Source organism: Rhinatrema bivittatum, chromosome 3 (genome assembly GCF_901001135.1).
Source record: "Rhinatrema bivittatum chromosome 3, aRhiBiv1.1, whole genome shotgun sequence".
Lineage (NCBI taxonomy): Eukaryota > Metazoa > Chordata > Amphibia > Gymnophiona > Rhinatrematidae > Rhinatrema > Rhinatrema bivittatum.
In genome coordinates, this window is record NC_042617.1 from 140,337,658 (window position 1) to 140,361,255 (window position 23,598).

A 23,598-nucleotide genomic window follows, 5' to 3' on the forward strand; every position below is an offset into this window, starting at 1 on the left:
GTTCTTCTCCTTGGCTCTTCCAGAGTGGTTGCTGCTGATTTTCAAGATTGTCAACATAAGGTCAGCAGGATCTAAATAAACGCTTGTGGCCTGTATTTTTACAGGATCATTCTAGGAGGGGGGGGGGAATGGAGCTGATCGTGATTGTTGAATTTAGTTATCAACATCTCAGGGGGAAACTATATGGGCCTGAGACCCATGAGCCCATTCTCCGAGTCATAAGTGCCTAGCAATGCCTCTGCTTGGGTTTGAGGATGAAGCATTGACAGTTGAGACTAAGAGAGTCAGAAAAGCCAAAGCAAATGAACAGACACAGTGCTTATTCCTTTAATTGAGAAATGCATAGCAAAATAAGCATATGTATTATCACAAGCTACCATAATAACATTTTAATATTTTGTCCACTCCATACTGCCAGTCCAGTGTAATATATACTAGGCAACTGACAAAGGACACTGTCGTAAGTTTTAAGACCTAAGAAGAGATGTAAAAAGTCAACCAAACAGTAATCTGTTTTGGAATTTTACTGTAAAAGTTGAAGAATCGCAGCACTTTTTCCCCTTGCAGAGCAGAGTGCTATAGATCATTATATACATGGGCTGTTTGTCAGCTATAAACGGTCATAAAACCCAGATTTCTTATAAATAGTTTTCACTGTTCTTGTGCTAACCTGACAGAAATATACAACAGTCACATCGCGTCACATTTTAGCATTCAATTTTAGTAGCCATTTAAAAAAAAAAAAGTTTTTCATCCTTGTGGTAACTCGAGCGGCAAGAGGATTGGGTACAGCACACGTAGACTCTGGCCATGCTTCAGTGTTCTTTATTTACAGTGAGATTAACAAAAGTGGCAGCACTTTTACTTCAGGTATTTTCAAAACAGCAGTGCAAACAGAAAGTAAAACCCTTTAGCAGTTCACCTTAGCCTCAGGCAAAACACAGTCTTTCAAGCAATTAAGTCTTTATGCTAGGAGAAATCTTTAACCAACCTTGAGCCCTATCTGGTCCCTGCATGTGCTGGGACTCCATCATTCCCCAGGGCCCATGATTAAACCCTTCTAGGGCCTCCGGTCTTATTCTCTGGGGAAGGGCTCCTCCCTTTACCCAGGCTTCCCTGTGGGTCTTTATCTTAAGGAGGGCCGGGCAGGATATCTGTGCCAGGTCCTTTAAGGTAGACTGAGGGAGTTTCCTATACACTCCCTCACAATGCTTTTAAGCAATACATCTCAATAGTCTTTCCAAACCCAGACCTGCAACTCCACCCCTGAGGATCCAGATTGGTCCTCAAAGATTTAAAAGAGGTTTCTGGGAAACAGCAATTTGAGGGCTAAGGGCTCAGCCATGAGGATCCGGAGAGACCCATGAGTATTATTTTATTCTAAAAGGTGTATCTATGCCTTTATGACAAAGTAATGAACTTCTGTGATAACCTGACCAAGACTGAACTGTGATTTTGCCTTTTGGATCTGCTTAAATTACTGTTGAACCCAAACAGCTGGTTGCTGCTGAGGAAGAGAGACTGATAATTTGATACATAATTCTGCAAGTGCAACCAGGACATACTTGCTTGAGGAATTATTCTAAAAGGAATGGAGAATAAAACTATGAATGTAATCAACAGAACCAGGGGTCACGATTTAAAACTCCAGGGAGGAAGACTCAGAACCAATGTCAGGAAGTATTTCTTCATGGAGAGGGTGGTGGATGCCTGGAAAGCCCTTCCAGAGGAAGTGGTGAAAACCAAAACTGTGAAGGATTTCAAAGGGGTGTGGGATAAACACTGTGGATCCATAAAGTCTAGAGCAGTGGTTCTCAACCCTGTCCTGGGGACCCCCCCAGCCAGTCGGGTTTTCATGATATCCACAATGAATATGCATGAGAGAAAATTTGCATACACTGCCTCCATAACATGCAAATTTTCTCTCATGCATATTCATTGTGGATATCATGAAAACCCGACTGGCTGGGGGGGTCCCCAGGACAGGGTTGAGAACCACTGGTCTAGAGGATGTGAATGAAGAGAAGAGGCATAGGGGGGCTTGTGGGAACGACAGCTACTACCTACCTGGTGATTAATACCCTTATTCAATAAACATACACACGGTAAATGCGACTCCAACATTGCTCTATGCTTCAACAGCAAGAGGAAATGTGGAGAAATGGATTTGCATTCACAAAAGAGCAGGGGAGTAGCTTGCTTGTTACTGCGGTTACTACCCCAAACCAAATAGTGCCTGATACTTCACTTTCACTCCATATCCAGCATAGCTCACTGCTTCAATGGCAGGGGAGGAATGAAGAAAAGATGATTTATATTCAGACAACAACCAACAAGGACTGAATTACATAGTCTGGATAAGCAAATAAGCATGGATGTAGCTTGCTTGTTACGGTGGTTACTACCCCGAATCAATTAAACATGATACTTCACTTGGAATAGATATCCAGCGAAGCTCACTGCTTCAACGGCAGGGGGGAATGAAGTAAAGTGGAATTATACTCAGACAACCAACAAGGACTGAATTGCACAGGCTGGGTAAACAAATAAGCGTGGGAGAAGCTTGCTTATTGCAGCCGATACTACCCCTAACCAATTAAGCTAGATACTTCACTTAGATGCAGCTCCAGCCCTACCCTCTACAGCAATGGCGGGGGTGGAAGTGAAATAGAACCAAAAAGTTACTAAGGGCCAAGAATAACAGATAAGTATGAGAAAAAAATAAGTGTGAAAGCTTGCTGGGCAGACTGGATGGGCAGTTTGGTCTTCTTCTGCCGTCATTTCTATGTTTCTAAGTAAATGGGCAGGGGATTCCATAGAATATTTGGAAGTTTTTGTCCATAGAAGTCCTAATCAATGGTACCAACCTAATATCCCAGGCATCATAAGAGAATTCAGAACAAAAATGCAAAGTTGGATGCAATTTCCCATTTTGATAATGGGTCACATTGCTTTAATAAAGATAGTCCTTCTCTCAAAACTGTTGCACCGGAGGTGGACCCTTGGGCCAAGGTGGGGTTGACACAACCCGTAGGCAGGGACCTACGGATCCCCACCGTCAGCAGGCGGAGTGGGCTGATAGACAGAGGCCAACTGGAGCTTCACCAATACCAGCCCTCGTTCCCCGCAGGTTACGGCTTTGGGTACCGGGGCTGGCTGGACTTAGATGGGCCTCTGTATGTAGACAATGTGGAGATCAGGTTCAGCCCAGAAACAGCAGAAGAGAGTCTTACACTGGACAAGGTTGTATCCTGGAGTCTTGGGCGCCAAAGAAACGAAGGCAGACAGGGGACGCCCGAGCAAGAGCATGCTGAAGCCTGAGTACACCAAGTCCAGGAAGTAAGCAAAGAGGCGTCGAAGGACAGGCTTGAGTCAGGGCTGGCGGCAATCTGGAGGCTGTGGCAAGCAAGGCTGAGATCTGACCACAGAGAGAGGCAACGGCGAGTCAGGTAATGCAGAGGTCTGGGTCTGGAGAGAGGCGATGGTGTAGTCAAGCAATGCAGAGGTCTGGGTCTGGAAAGAGGCAATGGTGTAGTCAAGCAATGCAGAGGTCTGGGTCTGGAGAGAGGCAATGGCGTGGTCAGGCGAAGCAGAGGTCCAGGCTTGGAGAGAGTCAATGGCATGGTCAGGCGAAGCAGAGGTCCGGGCTTGGAAAGAGTCAATGGCGTGGTCAGGCGAAGCAGAGGTCCAGGCTTGGAGAGAGTCAATGGCATGGTCAGGCGAAGCAGAGGTCCGGGCTTGGAGAGAGTCAATGGCGTGGTCAGGCGAAGCAGAGTCAAAGTCCGTGTAGTCAATCTGAGGTATGGTACAAGGCAGGAACGAAGGAAGAAGGAGACAGGAACCAGGAACATGAGGAACAGGAATGCAGAGACGAATCTCTAGTAGGCAACAAGTACTCGACCAGCGAGGAGACCTGTTGCAAAGGCAAAGCTATGGAGCGGAGCCTGCGCTTAAATACTGAAGCTCCACTGACGTCATTATCTGGAGCTGCGGCAAGGTTCCCGCTGCGGGCCCTATTTAAACACTGGTGATGTGAGCACACGTACCTAGGGAGGGTCATGGTGCCGAGTAGCGGCGTCTCTCCGCGGGCTATGCGGAGAGACCCGATGAGAAGCATTAGACGTGGTAGCTGGACCAGGGGCGCCAGGGACTGCAGCTGGGCCGGAGGCACTGGGGAAGGCCTGAGGACGGAGCTGGCGGCCCACCGACGCCAGTGAGGAGGAACCAGGAGCTGGAGTCACTGTGGAAAGGTGAAGAGGTCATGCCGCGGGTCTGCTGCGGCCAGCACGCGTAACAAAAACTATTATATTTATTGCTAATGATGTCATTGGTACTGGCAAAATTGGATATTCGATTAATAAATAAGATTTGTTCACAGTTCATCTGGCAGGGGAAAAATGCTAGACTTTCTCTAGCTAAGGTATCAATCCCAAAATTAGAAGGTGAATGGGGTTTGCCTAGTATAAAGCTGTATAATATGGCTTGTTTAGTGAGATCCTTAGGAGATTGATTGTGGTACAGTAATTATTATACTGATGTCTCCATAGACACGTTTGCTAACGCAATTTCCATTTTTCCCAGTTCATTCCCAGGCAAGGGATAGGACTTCCAAACCCTCCTAGTTTAATAATCTCCTTTTTACTCTGCTAAGCCTGACCTTTAAAACCCTGCTCACACACCATCCATAGCAGAAGTAAAGTTATGTGGTAGGGGACCCCGGCACGCGTCTGTGCGTGTAAGTATGCACGCACTAGTTTCATTGTGAAATCCAGGCTCACCCATGCCCCACCCAAACCATGCCTACATCCTGCCCTTTTTTCAGAAAAATGTATTTGTGTGTGAAGTGGCAAGTACATGTGTACGCAGGCACCTTTTAAAATCTGCTTGGTGCACATGACTGTGTTATGAGTGTATTGGGATCTCTCTCACACATCAATTTGTTGAGCACACAACAGGGAACTTTGGTTAAACTTATCAATTCCCCTGAAGAAGTCATCCAAGTGAAACATGTTGGGCTGATGTTTTATCGATGGTGGGTGATCTGCATCCATTTAGAAGCAAAGTTGATTATTGGTTATAGCTGGACAGGCTTATTCAACTCCTGACTTCACAGAAGACACCGATCACGAAGCCGGCAGGTGCCGGTTATGTCCTGTGTGGCCTTGAGCCGCTGCTATCACCTTCATCACTGCCAGGCCCCTGCAGCCACTTCTGCGGCAGAAGAGATGCCACTGATCCATGCGGTGGAAAGACACTGCCGCCATTGGTCTTCTTGCAGCCAGGAACGCCACATATCTCAGGGCACCCCGGTGTCTCCTTAGGCACGTGCGTGCCTCAGCTTCAGCTTTAAAAGGACCGTGGCAGGAAAGGCCCTGCAGCCCTTTCTGATGACATCCTTCCTGCAGCCCTATAAAAGGGCTCTTCTGATTGCTTCCTGGGACCTTCACAATAGTTTACTACAACCTTCAAGGTCTTCCATGTTTCTTGTTCCATGTTCCATGTCTCTAGGCTCCATTGGTCTCGTCGTCTTGCTCCTGAATCCACGTCTTCGCCTTGTTCCTGGTACCCAAGTATTTGTCTTGTTCTAGAATCCGTGTTTTCATTCCTGGTCTTGTCATGTTCCTGGTTCCTCAGTCTCCTGAAGCCTGTTCCTGGTCTGTGTCCTGTCCAGAGTCTTCATTGCTGGTTCAAGCCTTTGGAAGTCCTTCCTTGTTTTTAAAGTCTGAGTCTGAGTTCCAAGTTCCTGAGTCTGAAACTGAGCTCCTAAATTTGAGTTTTTGAGTCCAGTCCCCGGTGTTCGGAGTCTTGTTCCAGCTTCTGCTTTGTTTCTGAATCCAGTCCCTGCACCGCTATTGTCGTGGTCTATAACCAGCCTACGGGTTGTGTAGGGCGAGCAGATGTGTCAAACCTCCTCAGAGCCTTCATCTTGTCCTCATGCACAATTGGCTTCCAAGTGGCAGTCCGAAAGGGTTATCGAGTGGCTGGAGGACTACCCCAGACACCAGAACATAAGAACATGCCAAACTGGGTCAGACCAAGGGTCCATCAAGCCCAGCATCCTGACTCCAACAGTGGCCAATCCAGGCCATAAGAACCTGGCAAGTTCCCAAAAACTAAGTCTATCCCATGTTACTGTTGCTAGTAATCGCAGTGGCTATTTTCTAAGTCAGCTTAATTAATAGCAGGTAATGGACTTCTCCTCCAAGAACTTATCCAATCCTTTTTTAAACCCAGCTACACTAACTGCACTAACCACATCCCTTGGCAACAAATTCCAGAGTTTAATTGTGCATTGCGTAAAAAAGAACTCTCTCCGATTAGTTTTAAATGTGCTACATGCTAACTTCATGGAGTGCCCCCTAGTCCTTCTATTATCCGAAAGAGTAAATAACCGATTCACATTTACCCATTCTAGACCTCTCATGATTTTAAACATTTCTATTTTATCCCCCCTCAGTCGTCTCTTCTCCAAGCTGAAAAGTCCTAACCTCTTTAGTCTTTCCTCATAGGGGAGTTGTTCCATTCCCCTTATCGTTTTGGTAGCCCTTCTCTGTACCTTCTCCATCGCAACTGTATCTTTTTTTAGATGCGACGACCAGAATTGTACACAGTATTCAAGGTGCAGTCTCACCATGGAGCGATACAGAGGCATTATGACATTTTCTGTTTTATTCACCATTCCCTTTCTAATAATTCCCAACATTCTGTTTGCTTTTTTGACTGCCACAGCACACTGAACTGACGATTTCAATGTGTTATCCAGCATTGCTTTTTTGGGTCTCAGTTCTTTGTGTGTGTTGGACATTCAAGAGTTCCTGGTTTTAAGTCTGGGGGTTTCTATGCCATGCCAAGAGTCTTCCAATTCTAAGCCAAAAGTATTCGTATTTCAGCCAGCCAGTGCCCGGATGCATTCGCTTACCAGCAGCATGGACCACGGCCAGTCCTGGGGTTGCAAAGGTCATGCCACGACACAGGGTCTCATGCTCTCGAGCATCCATCCGCACTCACAGAGTTATTGAGTGTATAATCTATATTGTTCTGTAAATCAGTTTAAAAATCTGTTGTTTCCAATTGAATGGATTCTTTCCAGCTTGATTAAAATATAAAACTTTAGCTGAGAAGATTCTGGAAATATTAATTGAATTCACTGATGACATTTTTCTTCTCTTGGATGAGAAGGAACTGTACTAAGAAGTAATATACAGACTACTAAACTGGACATTGTGTCAAAGATTTTTCTATTTTCTAATTTTTGAATGAAGACAACGTGCCTGAAAATACGTTTTTTTGCACACTAGATTTTGGTTGTTGTTTTTTGGGTCTAATGAATATTTATTGGTCGGATCATCTATGAAATTATTAAGTTAGGTTTTATTAGGTATGCATGAGTGTATGAGTGATGAGTGATTTTGTAGGGAGCTACATTAGACCTAGCTCTCAGTGGAGTGTAGAAACTGGTGCAAGAGATCTGTTTGGCAAGAGTGATCACAGTGTAATTAAATTTGACATAGTCACTGGAAAATGAATGCTAAGAAAACTACTATAGTAGCATTTAACTATAAAAAGAGAGAATATGATAAAATAAAGAAATGTTAGGAAAAGAAAACTTTCAGGATGCATGGACATTGTTTAAAATTAAAATCCTTGAGGCCCAGCCAAAATAAATCCCATACATTAAAAAAGGTAGAAAGAAAACCAAACAACTGCTGGCATGTTTTAATAGTGATATGAAAAAGGCAATTAAAACCAAAAAGGTATCATTTAAAAATAGAAAATAGACCCAAATGAGGAAAACAGGGAAGAGCATAAGCACTGTTTAGTTAGTTGTAAAAACATAATTACTGTAAGTAGGCAAAGAGATAATTTGAAAAGAAGCTTGCCATAGAGATAAAAACAAGTAATGAAAACATTTTCAAATACATGCGAAGTAAAAGGTCTGTAAGGGAGTCAGTTGGGCTAATAGATAACCAAGGAGCAAAAGGGATGCTCAGGGAGGACAAGGAAATAACAGAGAAACCAAATTAAATTCTTTGCCTCTGACTTTACAGAGGAGGATGTGGGGTTATAACCACACTGAAAACAGTTTTTGATAGTGAAGACTCTGAGCTACTAAACAAAATCACTGAGCGGCTAGATAAGTTAGCCAAATACACCTATCAGGCTAACTTAACTGGGATATTCAATGGCACGGCAGCACCACTGAATATACCCAGCTATCGTAAAAGTTAGATGGATAGGTATCTCTGGCTAACTTTAGACCTGCCTGCAGTGTGGCCAGTTAGATGGTTAGGTTCCCAGCTACATCCGAAAATCAGAGTTAGCCAGTTAACCTAACTGGATAGCTCTGCTCCTGCCTGGAATGCCTACTACCTACCCCAGGAATGCCCCCAACAGATCCAGATAAATTCTAGCCAAATAAAGAGTTATCTGGCTAGAATTTAGCTGGATACTTTGCTGAATGTCTAAACGGCTTTTGAATAGCTACCCCTACGAAACTGGAGGATAAAATAAATCAGATTAACAAACTAAAAAATAACAAATCATCTGGACTGGAAGTTATTCACCCCAGACTTCTGAAGAAACTGCAGACCTGTTTCTGGTGATCTGTAATTTAACATTTAAAACATCCATAACACCTAAAGACTAGAGGGTGGACAATGTGATGCCAGTTTTAAAAAGGGCTCCAGAAGTAATCCAGGAAACTATAGACTGATGACTCGGACATCAATACTGGGCAAAATGTGAGACGACAACATTAACCTTCAAAACAAAATTAGTAAGCACATAGATAGATATGGAATAATAGGGGAGAGTCAACATAGTTTTTGCAAAGGGATAGTTTTGCAGTACCAATTTACTAGATTTCTTTCCAGGTGCAAACAAAATGCAGAACAACCACCCAACTCTCAGCCCATTCAACACCCCTAAGTGTTCTGTGCTTGATAGTTGTGAATGCTGCCTCCGCAGCATCCCCATTTCTGGCTAAGTTGTGGTATCCGGTATCATATTGCACAGCACCACCACTGAGCAGGCCGGACCTTTGTTTTTGTCAGGGCACACTGCCCCTGCTGTAACTCCAGGGATAGGAGCAGGGCCAGATGCTGACAAAGCAGGTTGGAACAGGAATCTTCTGCCTATACCATCCACCTTCCCCTTAGGTTGAGCTTTCAGGTGGACTTAAATCTTAGGCCTGATTGTCTGCTTTTAGCCTCATTAATTAACTTTCTTCATTTTTTTTAACCATTGTCTTCCTTTATGAAATGCCCCAAGTCTCTTGTCCTGTATGTTTGTCTTATTAGATTGTAAGTTCTATTGAGCAGGGACTTTTTTGTGTATTTGTACAGTGCTGCATATGTCATGTAGCACTATTGAAATGTATTCTCACCAGTTTTTGGAAGGCTCTCATAGGAGCAGGATGAAGGGGTAAACTGAACAAAAAAGTTCCCACTATAATGACAGAAACTAGGATGCAAAACCAGGAACAGAGATGAACAAGACAAAGCAGAATACATGGCCCAAGAGTAGAGCTAATGTAAGGTCTCAGATCAGGGCCAGACAAAGTCAAAAACATAAACACAAGAACCAGAATAAGATTAGAAAGGACAAGAACTAAGACAAGGAACAAGAACTAGAGCCAAGACTAAACACAAGAACAAGAGCAAGGGTACCACATGAGACGCTAAAACTAGGAGCATACCTGGGATCAGATCTGGGCCAAACTGTGACAATGTGCATGGTGTAAGGCTGGATTATATCTGAGGCAGCACAGGAACTGCCAACAGAACCAACAAGGCATAGCAACCGGAGTACTCACCAGAGCATCCAAGCAGCAGACTAGGAGAACTAGGCATATAACTAGTAAGGCCCAATGAGGACCCCTGCTGTTGGGAGGGAAAAAGTGCCCAACAGGTCCTCACAGGTTTATATTTTTAAAGTGGTAAAACAATAGAAGAATCCTGGCCACATTTGACACTACGATAGCATTCTGGACTGCTGATGACCAAAAATAATGTGGGTGAATGTAGTTCTTTGAGCATGTGACTGCTACATTTCCTGCTTAATGGTAGCACCCTACCATTCTTGATAAATAAAAGTATTTTTGGATATAGGACCAAGGCCAAGGGACTATGAATTTTTTCTGGATAGTATGCCATTCATGCTAACAGATTTTTTTGATTAAAAGTGCTCTTATCATAAAAAACAAAAAAAACTCTCTCTAGCACAAAGTGGAACTGAGTTTTATACTCCTAATGAGAAAAATAAAAAAAATTATATAAAAAAAAAGATTGTTACACAACTGGCAAATAAGAGATCAGCTCCCACAGTGAAAGGTGAGGAAATCAGTCCCACATAAAGAAGAATATACATAGCATTCTTATGAGAAAACCCACCAAACCAAATAGACTCCCACTCAGAAAATAAGAGCAATACAATATAAATGTCTAGACGGGTGATAACACCACCAGTGTTATGTTGAAGATCCCAGAGAAGGACCATGAATGATTAATACACAACAGATTAGCAGCCCAGAGGAGGACAAAGCCAGATAACCTGAAAACTAAATTTAAAAAATAACTGAATGATCAAAACATATTTAAAATAGTATTTCAACCTAACTGACTCAAAAGTTGATTGGGTTGAACTGCTTCCACAGATTTTATAGCAGTGTTTCCTGACCTATTTGCTGAAATGTCATCTGTGGAAAAATTGGTAATTTTCTCAAAATTAAACTAAAGGCAAAAATCAAACAACATTCTGTGTTTTTGTTCTGGTTTCAAATATGAGGAAGAAACAGTAAAATCCTGAGCTTGTGAAACAGTCATGATGGCCATGTTTGTGTCTTTCACCCCCATGAATAAAGAAATGTAGTTGCTTCATCCACTTAAATATATAGAAATTTACCAACCCTGTGGATAAATATTGGTGCCTTTATATCTACTCGCAGTAATGAAGCATCAACAAAATCTGAAAATAAGAACATCAGAGTGATCCAGGATCCTTTTATTTCCTCTACAATGGAAAGCACAAAGAATCCTCCCATGATGGTTCAAGAGTAATTTACAGAACTAGGGATGAATCACACTTAGATAATTTTAGTTACTTATTTATGGATTTCTGTATTCCGTATTCTCCAATCACATAATTGTTCAATGCATATCACGGGATTACATGCATAATAATCATGCATAATAATACAACTACATTTTTCACAAACAATATAAAAATTAACCTTGGGAAACATTCTTTTAATCAAATGCCTGTTTAAAAAGAAAACATTTTACCCTAAATCAAGGTCAACTCATCTCTCAGTTCACTGCGTAATCTTTCCACCAAGCTGGACCCACAAAGGAAAAGGCTCTAGAACGAGTTTTCTGCAAGGAGTAATCACATAATGAGGGAACCACAAGCAGTTTTTGATCAACAATAAAAAGTCTGATGAAACTCTTGGACAGCAAACAACTTTAGCCTGACAAAAAAAAAAAAAAAACCTTCCCTTCCACAAGCAGAATACTGTTCTCTCTTTCATGCATGATTTCTTTAAGGTTGCATACAATTGCCCCACTTTTAAGGGAAATATCATTACTCGGGTTAGATAAAAGATTTCCACCGTAGTGTAGTTTTCAAACAAAGCTCACATGTGAATGCGAATAATGGTTTCCACTGCATTCTAAAGAGACAGATCAGAGGGAAAAGGCTAAAGGGATGAATCTTTGTGTTATGGAAGCCACATTGTTACAGCACAGCTTCTCATAAATGGGGAATAAATAAAAGTCCTATTTAGAAAATCTGTAACTTTAAATTGCAAGCAAATCAGGCAATCTCACAAAGACCAGATCAATGGCGAAAGATTATGTACTGGCTACTGTGCTGACACACAAACATTACACAAGTAACCACCTCACACTCTGCTAATGAACAGGCAGCCTGGAGGCTAAAGGTCACAGAGATGGTCTGGTACTTGATGAAAACATTAAACTTCAATTCATAGTCGTAGGTACTGGAAGTATACATTTAATAATAGTTGTCAATACCTAGTAGCGCAAAAAAAAAAAAAAGTTAAACATTGTGAAAAAGAATTAATATTCCTTTCATTGCTAGTTAGAAAAAAAGTGTGGCAAAAATTTACAGTTTTAATTCAGTGCATCTTCTTAATGCCTTCTAATGGTCCTTCTCTGGGATCTTCAACATAACACTGGAGGTGTTATCACCCGTCTAGACATTTATATTGTATTGCTCCTATTTTCTGAGTGGGAGTCTATTGGGTTTTCTCATAAGAATGCTATGTATATACTTCTTTATGTGGGACTGATTTCCTCACCCTTTACTGTGGGAACTGATCTCTTATTTGCCAGTTGTGTGACAATCTTTTTTTTATATATAATTTTTTTATTTTTCTCTCTAGGAGTATAAAACTCAGTTCCACTTTGTGCTAGAGAGAGGTTTTTTTTTTTTTTTGTTTGTTTTGTTTTTTTATGATAAGAACACTTTTAATCAAAAAAATATTGCGGATGATACAAAATTATTCAGAGTAGTTAAATCACAAGCAGACTGTGATACATTACAGGAGGACCTTGCAAGACTGGAAGATTGGGCATTCAAATGGCAGATGAAATTTAATGTGGACAAGTGCAAGGTGTTGCATATAGGGAAAAATAACCCTTGCTGTAGTTACACGATGTTAGGTTCCATATTAGGAGCTACCACCCAGGAAAAAGATCTAGGCATCATGGTGGATAATACTTTAAATTGTCGGCTCAGTGTGCTGCAGCAGTCAAAAAGCAAACAATGTTAGGAATTATTAGGAAGGGAATGATTAATAAAACGGAAAATGTCACCTCTGTGGAGGTGAAGATCCATGATATTTAAAAAGGGCTCCAAAGGTGATCCAGGAAACTACAGACTAGTGAGCTTGACTTCAGTATTTGGATTTTCAGAAGTTGTTCGACAAAGTATCTCATGATATTGCGTCGGAGGTGGACCCTAGGGCCGAGGTGGAGTTGATGCAACCCGTAGGTAAGGACCTACGGGTCCCCACCATCGGCAGGTGGAGTGGGCTGAAGTCCCTGAAAGTGGGCACGGCTTTGGGAGGGGAGGAGAGCTGAGCTGGCCTGGTGGTAAGAGCGGCAGGCCCCAGGGAGGACCTGCGTTCCACCAAATGCAACAGTACCCCCTACTCTAAACCACCTTCCCTAGGCTTTGGGTTTTTGGGGGTACATGGCATGAATCTCCCTCAGAAGATTCTTGTCCAGTATGTTCTAGATAGGTTTCCAAGTATTCTCCTCGGGGCGGATTTTAAAAGGAGCGCGAATAGGCCTACTTTTGTTTGCGCTCAGGCGCAAACAAAAGTACGCTGGATTTTAGTAGATACGCGCGGAGCCGCGCGTATCTACTAAAAAACCTGGATCGGCGCGCGCAAGGCTATGGATTTTGTATAGCCGGCGCGCGCCAAGCCGCGCAGCCTACCCCCGTTCCCTCCGAGGCCGCTCCGAAATCCCTCCGAGGCCGCTCCGAAATCGGAGCGGCCTCGGAGGGAATCCTCTAACACCCTCCCCTCACCTTCCCCTCCCTTCCTCTACCTAACCCACCCGCCCGGCCCTGTCTATACCCCCCCCTTACCTTTGTTGGGGGATTTACGCCTCCCAGAGGGAGGCGTAAATCCCCACGCGCCAGCGGGCCTCCTGCGCGCCGGGCCGTGACCTAGGGGCGGGTACGGAGGGCGCGGCCATGCCCCCGGACCGCCCCGGGCCGTAGCCACGCCCCCGTACCCGCCCCCAAAACGCTGCCGACACACCCCGAAAACGCCGCAACGACCGGGACCGCCCCCGACACGCCCCCGACACGCCCCCCTCGGAGAACCTCGGGACTTACGCGAGTCCCGGGGCTCTGCGCGCGCCGGTAGGCCTATGTAAAATAGGCTTACTGGCGCGCAGTGCCCTGCTCGCCTAAATCCGCCCGGTTTTGGGCGGATTTAGGCGAGCAGGGCTCTGAAAATCCGCCCCATCTTGTCCATATTCTTCCCAGGATATAAAGAACTCCCATCTCTTGCCACGTTGCCTGACATTCAGTACTTCTTTTTTCTGATAGGTAATGTCCTCCTCCGAGGAAACTTCTTCAGTTTCTGGGAATCTCCTCAAGGGCCATGAGAGGATTAAAGGTTTTAGGTGGGAGTCATGGAACATGTTTTGAATTCCGAGGGAGGTAGGCAGCCATAGCTGATAGGTTACTGGTCTCAACTGACATAGAATGGGGAACAGACCGATGTATCGCGGAGCCAGTTGCATGGAGGGCATCCAGAGTTGAGTATGGTGAGTGCTGAACTAGACTTTGTCTCCTGGCTTAAATTGTGGTGCAAGCCTCTGGTGCACATCGGTAAACTTCCTGGCCCTTTCAGTTGCTATATTCAAACATCTCTGTGGTGTGTACCAGAGTTCTTGGAGCTCATGGGCTGTCAGTTGGGCTGCAGGTGAAGGGACAGTCAATGGAATAGGCAATGGTAGTAACAGTTGACTCCCATATATGACCTGGAAGGGCGAAGACCGCATGGCCGTGCTGATTTGGAAATTATAATAAAACTCTGCCCACAGGAAGAGATAGGCCCAGTCATCTTGGCAATCATTGGTATAAGCTCTGAGGAAGCTTTTCAGAGTGCAGTTGGTCCATTCCGAATGGCTGTTTGCTTGGGAGTGGTTTGCTGTTGTGTAGTCCAGGGAGATGTTAAACGTTTTGCATAAGGACTGCCAGTATTTGACCATGATCTGGGCTCCATGATCGGAAATTATATGCTTGGGCAGATCGTGCAGGTGAAAAATGTGTTGCGTGAATAGTCGGTCCAGCTCCGGGGCCATTGAAAATCTGGGGAGCGGAAAAAATGGGCTGTCTTTGAGAAGCGGTTGATTATAACCTAAATGATAGTACAGCCATTCAAGAGAGGGAGGTCCACCATAACGTCAGTGGACAGGTGGGTCCAGGGTTCCCTGGGAGCAGGCAATGGCTGTAACAGCCCCCAAGGTAGTCCTGTCAGAAGTTTCTGCAGTGTGCAGGTGGAACACATAGGCCCAGACATCTCTGAACATTTGGGGCTACCAGTAGTATTGCTGGAGCATCATGAGAGTCCAAGATCTTCCAGGGTGATCTGCAAACCTGGAGTAATAGGACCATTTTAACACATTTTCTCAGACTTTGCATGGTACAACCATCTTCCCTGGAGTGACGGTCATGGTGACGGCTAAGAGGATCTGGCTGGAATCAATAATGTGCCTGAGGGGTTCCTGGATGCCTCTACCAGGAAAGACTGGGAGAGAACATTCACTCTAAGGTTCTTGATGGCTAGCTGGTACCTCAACTCAAAATCAAAACGTGCAAAGAACAGAGACCAGCGGGCCTGACAGGCATTCAGCCGTTGGGCCTGGTGAAGATGTTCTACATTTTTGTGATTGATGTAGATGGTAGTGCAATGTTGAGCACCTCAAGTACCAGCTTGATGACCAGCAGCGCTCTGTCTCCGATCCCATATTTGTGTTCTGCAGAGGAGAATTTTCTTGAAGAGAAAGAGCATGGATAAAGGACTCCTATATCAAAGTGCTGACTCAATACTGCTCCTACCCCAGCGATGAGGTGTGAACTTTGAGGATAAAGGGATGTGTGGGATCAGATTGATGGAAGCAAGGCTTTTGAAGGAATGCATCCTTCAATTCTTGGAAAGTAGTGACTGCTTCTGACGGCCAGGTTTTGGTGTTGACTCCTTTGTGGGTGAGTGCTGTGAGTCGTGCCACAATCTGGGAATAGTTAGGAATGAAATGTCAATAATAGCTAGCAAAGCCTAGGAACCTCTGCAAGGCACGTAGCTGGAGAGTTACAACTAGTCTTGCATCACTTGACCTTATCTGGATCTATATGGAAGCCCTTGCTAGATGTGATGTCTTCTAGGAAAGGAAGACTCTCTCTTTCTCAAAATGACATTTCTCCAACTTTGTATATAGTTTGTTAACTCATAGTCTCTGGAGGACATGGCAGACATACTAATGGTGGGAGTTGAGATCCTTAGAGAAGATGAGAATATCGTTGAGGTATATGATGACACAGATGTACAGGAGGTGTCTGAAGATTTCATTCATCATGTTCTGAAATAAGTGTGGGGGGGGGGGGGCATTACATAACCAAAAGGGCATTATTAGATACTCATAATGCCCGTCTTCAGTATTGAATGCCGTCTTCCATTCATCTCTGGGCTTGATCCGAATTAAATTTTATACCCCATGGAGGTCCAGCTTCGTAAATACTCTTGATAACTGGAGATGGTCAAACAACTCAGCAATGAGTGGTAAGGGGTACCGGTCTTTCTTAGTTATGGCATTCAGTCCTCTGTAGTCAATGCAGGGGCATAAAGAGTCATCGTCTTTGAGACAAACAAGCACCTAGCCCCAGCTGAGGAGGTAGCGGGTCAGATGAACCCCCAGTCGAGGTTTTCTCTGATGTACCCCGTCATCACTTTAGTCTCTGGTACAGATAATGTATACACTCTCCACCGGGATGGTTCAGTATTGGGGAGAAGATCAATGGCACAGTCATATACCCTATGAAAGGGCAGTATCTCAGCCTTCCTCTTGGAGAAAACATTGGTATTGTCTGCATACTGTGGGGGCAGCCCCACCAGGGTGGTCACCAAGAGCAAGCAAGGTGGTGGTTCCATATGTTACAGGCATGAGTTGTGGCAGTAGGGATACCAGCTGGTCAGCTGTAACAAGGCCCAGTCAAACTACGGAGAGTGGAGTTATAGTCATGGAAGGCCCAGCACAATGGGGTGTACTGCTTTATCTATAACATGGAGAAACATGTCTTCTACATGCTATATGCCTGTGCACATGCCCAGGGATGCTGTGGCGAGAGTGATCCAACCGGGCAGAGGATCCCCATGAATGGATGAAATAACAAGGGTTGTCTTCCAGGGCACTGTGAAAAGCTGCAAGTGGTCGACAAGGGCTTTCATACAAAGTTTCCCCCTGGCATCTAAGTCCACCAAGGCTAACGTGGGAAACTCCTGGTTGCCCACAGCAATCATCACTGGGAATGTTAGTTGAGGAGCTGAAATCATGAAACCTAGAATCATCTCACCACTAGATCCTAGGCTTGGTAGTTTCCCAGCCTCTGTGGGCACCATGCGAACTGGTGCCCGGTCCCAACGCAGTATAAACAGAGCCTCAACTGAGGTCAGCAAAGCCTTTCTTCAGGGGCGAAGCACCCATAACCCAGTTGCATCAGATCCTACAGGTGTGCTGGGGCCAGGGTTGAGGTTGGTGGCAGAGAAAAAGGATGCTAAAAACGGGGGACTAGAGTGAATTGTCTGCATGGCGGGTGGAGCTCCCTGGCCCATTGCTGAAGGTGGCAATCAATTCTCCCAGCCAAATTGATAAGGCTGTCCAGGGACTCTGATCCGCAAAGACAGTCCCTCTATTAAATACTATGGAGGCTGTCCTCTCCGGAGTTCAACTCCTTAGCCATGGTCTGAAACTCGATTGCTTAGTCCATCAGGCTCTGGGAACCCTGGCATAGGTGAAGGAGGTCCGAACCATCAAGGCCAGCTGGCCAGGTTCGTCAAAGATGAGTTTGAAAGCCTTAACTAATTGTTTCAAATCCTGAAGAAGAGGGTTTGCTCTTCTTCAGGATTTGGACAGGAAGGCCCTGGGGGGGGGGGGGGGAGATCCAGGCCAGGGCCTTCCCATCCAATAATGAGAGCATAAAGGTATAAAGGTGATCTTGACTGCGTCATTAGGGAACAGTACCGGCTGGAGAGAAAAGTGCATAAAGCATTGGTTCAGGAATCCCCTGCACTGTTTTAGGTCCCCTGCATATTGGGGCTGAGCCGGTAAGCAGATCATGGGTGGACTAGGTATGGCTGGAGGTGCAGTGGCCACTGCAGTAGCTGAAGAAGCAGTGGATGTTGCTGTGGCATCTAGACAAGCGGTGAGTCACTCCATGGAACTCGCAGAAGCTCAAGAAACTGTTGCTGCTTCTGGATTCTCTGTGTTAAGCCTAGAATAGCCTGGAGGCCCAAGGCATTGCCAGTCCATGGCCTCGGCAATCTTTTGTGGGAGTGGACTCTTGGGCCAAGGGGGAATTGGCACAAACTGCAGGGAGGAAACCTGCAGGTTCCTACCATCGGCAGGCGGAGCTGGCTGAAGCAGAGGCCCAACTGGAACTTAACCAATATTAGCCCTCATTCCCCTTAGGTTGAGCCCTTGGATGCCAAGGCTGGATTTAGGTGCAGGACTCTGTGGAGGTGAAGATCCGTCACATTGAAGTAGTTGTGAGTCAGCACAATGAGGGAGAACGGAGTCAGGTCAAGCAGCGGTCAGGGCAGGCGGTAGGTAATCAGAGTCAGGTTCAAGCTATGGTCAAGGTGAACAGATTTTTCTCAGGGTTGAGGTTCAGGTAGAGATTAGGCAGAGTGGAGTTCAATCAATAACGATAAACAGGCAGTGGTCAGTGACAGGCAGAGGTCAAGAAGCATCAAGGTCCACTCTGAAGTCAAGCCAGAAGTCCCATCCAAAGTCAAAGCCAGAAGTCCAATCCGAAGAGACAAGGAACGATGAGGAGGATGAGGGACCACAGGAGCAGGAAATGACACTGAAGACAGATGAGGAAGACAAGAACTCAAGTCAAACCAGACTGACAATGGCATTGGGAACAAGACACAGGAACACAGGAACTCAGGAACACAGCAGGGATCAGGAACCAGGAACAGTAGTCAGGAACCAGGAATACCGAGGCAATGCACTTCTCCAAGGAGACAACCTATTGCCGAGGCACTGGAGGGTACCCCTCTTATCCCTTTTTAGGGCTGGCTGGAGGACATTATCAGGGGGTGCCTCAGGGAAATTCCTACTGCTGGCCCTTTACGTTTGGGGCACACATCACGCGCATGCCCTATGGGAGGGAAGCGTGCCTTGGGTATCCGGTGACATCCTTCCATGGAGAGGAGAGCACTAATGGTGCTCCTCCCACTGTGCTCTGAAGAGGAGCCGACGGCAGGGATCATACTGGAGCTTGAAGGCAGACATGGCAGTCTGCTGCATTCCTGAAAGCCGGCGTGGCGAGCAGGGCCGGCCTAGTGGTAAGGGCGGATGGCTGTGGGACACACCCGTAGACCGCCGAACGCAACAATAATGATCTGGCTTTCTATAGCAGAGGTTCTCAACCTTGTCCTTGGGGCACACCTAGTCAATCAGATTTTCAGGATATCTATAATGAATATCCATGAGAGAGATCTGCATACAATGGAAGCAATGCATGCAAATCTATCCCATGCATATTCATTATGGATATCCTGAAAACTTGACTGGCTAGGTGTGTCCTGAGGACTGGATTGAGAAACATCGCTCTATAGAACCATTTCCCGCTGGGGCCCAGGTTGTTATGGGAAGTGACTTAAAGAGATTGCTCCTGTCATCTGCATGCCTACTACTCCAGTGATGCCAGGACTGCTGCCCCAATACGCCCCAATACGCAGCTTTTAGGATGTGTTTTCCAAAGAAGCTGCTGACATTCTTCCTCCGCATAGGTCCTATGACTGTGCCATAAGACAAACCCAGTCCTGAACCTCCTAAAGGACGTGTCTATCCACTCTCAGCGATTGAGAACAAGGCGATGTCCGAATACATCGAGGAGAATTTACAGAAGGGGTTTATTAAACCATCGAATTCTCCAGCCGGCGCAGGCTTCCTCTTTGTGGGGAAGAAGGATCCTTGTATCGATTACCGAGGTCTGAACGAGATTACGATTAAAGACTCCTACCCCCTGCCTTTAATCTCAGAGCTGTTTGACTGGCTTCAGGGGGCCAAAATATTCTCAAAACTTGACCTGAAGGGGGCCTACAACTTAGTTCGCATTTGTAGTGGCGATGAATGGAAAACAGCCTTCAACACTCGGGATGGCCATTTTGAGTACTTAGTTATGCCTTTCAGCCTGTTCAATGCACCCGCTAAATTTCAGAACATGATGAACGACATCCTGTGGGATCTGCTGAACAAGAGTGTCGTGGTATACCCGGATGATATCCTGATATTTTCCCAGGATTTGCCCACTCATCTAGAGGATGTCAAGCAAGTACTACGCCGACTCCATGAACACCGGCTCTACGCCAAACTCTCCAAGTGTGAATTTCGTAAAGACTCAGTGCCTTTTCTTGGCTATAATCGTGTCTAAAGTTGGCTTCCAGATGGACCCTCAAAAGCTCGAGAGTATCAAAAATTGGTCCCAACCTACCAGCCCGAAGGCCCTGAGACAATAGTTGGGGTTTACCAACTATTATAGAAGCATTATAAAGAACTACTCTTCTTTAACAGTACCCTTGACCGCAATGACCCGCAAAGGTGCCAATGCTTCAAAATGGTCTACGGAGGCCATTTCCGCATTTGAGAAACTAAAGACTGCCTTTTCCACGGAACCAGGCTTGCGGCATCCTGACCCCAACAAGCCCTTTATCGTAGAAGTTGACGCTTCAGATGTTGGCGTGGGGGCTGTATTGAGCCAGAATGGAAACTCTAAAGCCTTACATCCCTGCTCTCTCTTCTCATGACGTTTCTCCTTGGCAGAGAAGAACTATGGGATCAGAGATAAAGAGCTTTTGGCAATAAAGCTTGCATTCGAGAAATGGCGGCCTTGGCTCGAAGGCGCTCAAATAACCGTATTCACGGACCTCAACAATCTAGAGTATCTCCACCATGCACAACGTCTTAACCACAGACAAGCTAGATGGTCAATCGTTTCAACTTTGTGCTTAAATATCGCCCCGGAGACAGAAATACCAGAGCGGATGCCCTGTCATGCTCCTTTCTCTCGGAGGATGTGCCTGAAGAACCTCAGCACATAATTGACCCGAAGAAAGTCATCTTGGCGACTACACATTCTGTGCCCGCTGGTAAGACCATCATGCCTAAACACCTCAGGAAGAAAGTGCTCTTTTGGGCACACGATTCCAAGCTGGCTGGCCATCCTGGTCAACGCCGTACCTGCTCAAGATCCAGAAGTTTTATTGTTGGCCTACTATCAAGAGGGATACCGTATCCTACGTGGCATCCTATACCAACTGTGCCAAACACAAACCTGCTTCTGGCCAACCATGGGGTTTGCTGCAACCACTGCCAGTTCCAGAACAGCCCTGGTCACACATCGCTACTGATTTTGTAGTTGATTTACCCCCTTCTGGAGGAATGAATACCATCTGGGTAACAGTCGATTGCTTCAGCAAGATGGCCCATTTCATGGCGCTGCCTGGCTTACCTTCAGCCTTGGAGCTTGCGAAGCTCTTCATATCGCACATTTTTCGCCTTCATGGCCTACCAAGACACATTGTCTCAGACAGAGGATCTCAATTCACGGCAAGATTCTGGAGGGCTTGTGCAAGTTATTCAACATCTCTCTAGACTACACTTCAACCTATCATCTGCAATCAAATGGCCAAACAGAACGGATGAATAGAACCTTAAAAAGTTCATTCGAGCCTACGTGACTTGCTGTTAGAATAACTGGGCCGAGCTGTTACCTTGGGCTGAATTCGCCATCAACTCTCATCCAGCAACATCAACTGGATCAACACCTTTTGAAGTGGTATATGGACGCTCTCCAACACCGCCACTTCCACTGAAGCTCTCAGTGACATCCCCAGCAGCTCAGTCTACTGCTGATGAAATCCATAACCTGTGGACTCAGATGAAAGACATGCTAGTCAAAGCGAGTGACTGCGCTAAGAAGTTCTATACGCTCACCATTCTCAAGCACCTGTCTTCAAACCTGGTGACAAAGTCTGGTTATCTACCAATCATCTCAGATTGAAATTACCCTCCACTCGGTTCGCTTCTCACTACATTGGACCATTTCCTATCCTCCGACGTCTTGGCAACATCACCTACAGTCTGATGTTACCACCCAGACTAAACATCCACAACGCTTTTCATGTTTCACTCTTGAAACCTCTCATACTCAGTGAATTCTCTTCCAAGACAGGAACCATCTGCCATCAATGAGAAGATGACCTAGAATACAAGGCTGAAGAGATTCTTGATGTCCAAAGATGAGGCAAAACACTTGAATACCTCCTTTCTTGGGAGGGTTTTGGCCCCTAAGAAAACTCTTGGGAGCCTCAAGCTAACGTCCTTGATAAAGAGATGCTCCGTCAATTTCATCTCGCGCAGCCTTCAAAACCTAAACCTGGTACCCACAGAGGAGACCGCCCTTTGAAGGAAGGTACTGTTACAACTGTCACTGCCCGACGTCTCCACTCCGCCCTCCTTACCTCTCTGGTGACTCCTCCCACGGTTGACGGGCGTTTGGCTGCCGCGTCTGCCTGCCGTCCTCTCCAGCGTCCCTGGTCTGGTTTGGGGGCTGCCTCCTGCCATGCTGTCTGTGCCTTAGGGCATGCGCACCATGCGGCCCTGCTTCAAATACTTTCTTTGGCGCGAACCTAAGGGGCGTCCCCCTGTGATGACGTCACGCATCCCGGATACAAATAGCCTACACTAACTAATAGCTAATCAAGTTAGCAAGATCAGGTATTCGTACTGGAACTCCTTACGGATGGGATTCACTTTCCATACCTAGCTACTCTGCCTCTCCTTCATTTGACTTACTCTATTTGGGATACCCGCTGCTCGGGGGTCTCTCTCTTCTCTTTCAGGTCGCTGTCTGGAACCGGTACTCGCTCCTCGAGGGCCCATATTCCCGGACTCGCTGCCTGGACGATATCGCTGCCTACACCATCAGTGAGTTACTATCTACTTCTCTCAGAGCTGTTCCCTGGAACCAGGTACTCGCTCTTCGAGGGCCTGCCTCTATTCCAGCTCCTGTGATTCCTACCGAGAGAAACCGCTGTGCGAGTACTCAACCAACGAGGCTCTATTCCAGAACCCTGCATATACTTCATTGTACTCACTATCTCAGTTTCTCTTCACTACAGCAAAGCCATTGTGGAATCACTGTTCCAGAGCCTGAGGGACTACAAGCCCAGCCGGGCTTCATCTCTGCTCACTACTGCCACCTCTGGTGGCTCCTCAATACTGTTAATAAAATATCTATCTGTGTTGTGTGTTCTAAGCTGAGCCTGACCTGTGGCCCCTCACAGGACTTTCCCCCTTGGGCGTGGTCAGCAGTCACAGTGTCCAAGTGTCCACCCAAAACCTTACAAACAACAACAACTATAACTGCAAAAGGGACTTCCATAATGGTATGTCCTCATGCATCCTACTGATGTCTGAAGTTGGTAGCATGGTTCTTTGCACTTCATTACTGCACATAGAAGTGATGCAGTGGCATCTGCACAGGCAGCCTGCATGAAGGGCCCTAATACCTAGGTCACTATTAAGGTAGTTATGCAGTACAGGCAGTGAGCATATCCATTTACATTGAGGGGACAGCTTTGTGGAGCATGAAGAACCATGCAACAAGTCTTAATATACCACCTGATATATATATAAATGCTTTTTAACATGTTACATTATTCAGGCAAATATATATTTACTTAGGTGCTATGCTTTAGACAATTCTAGCACCCTAGTACACCCCCACCCCAGCCCCTACTGCCCCCCCCCCCCCTCAAATGCACCA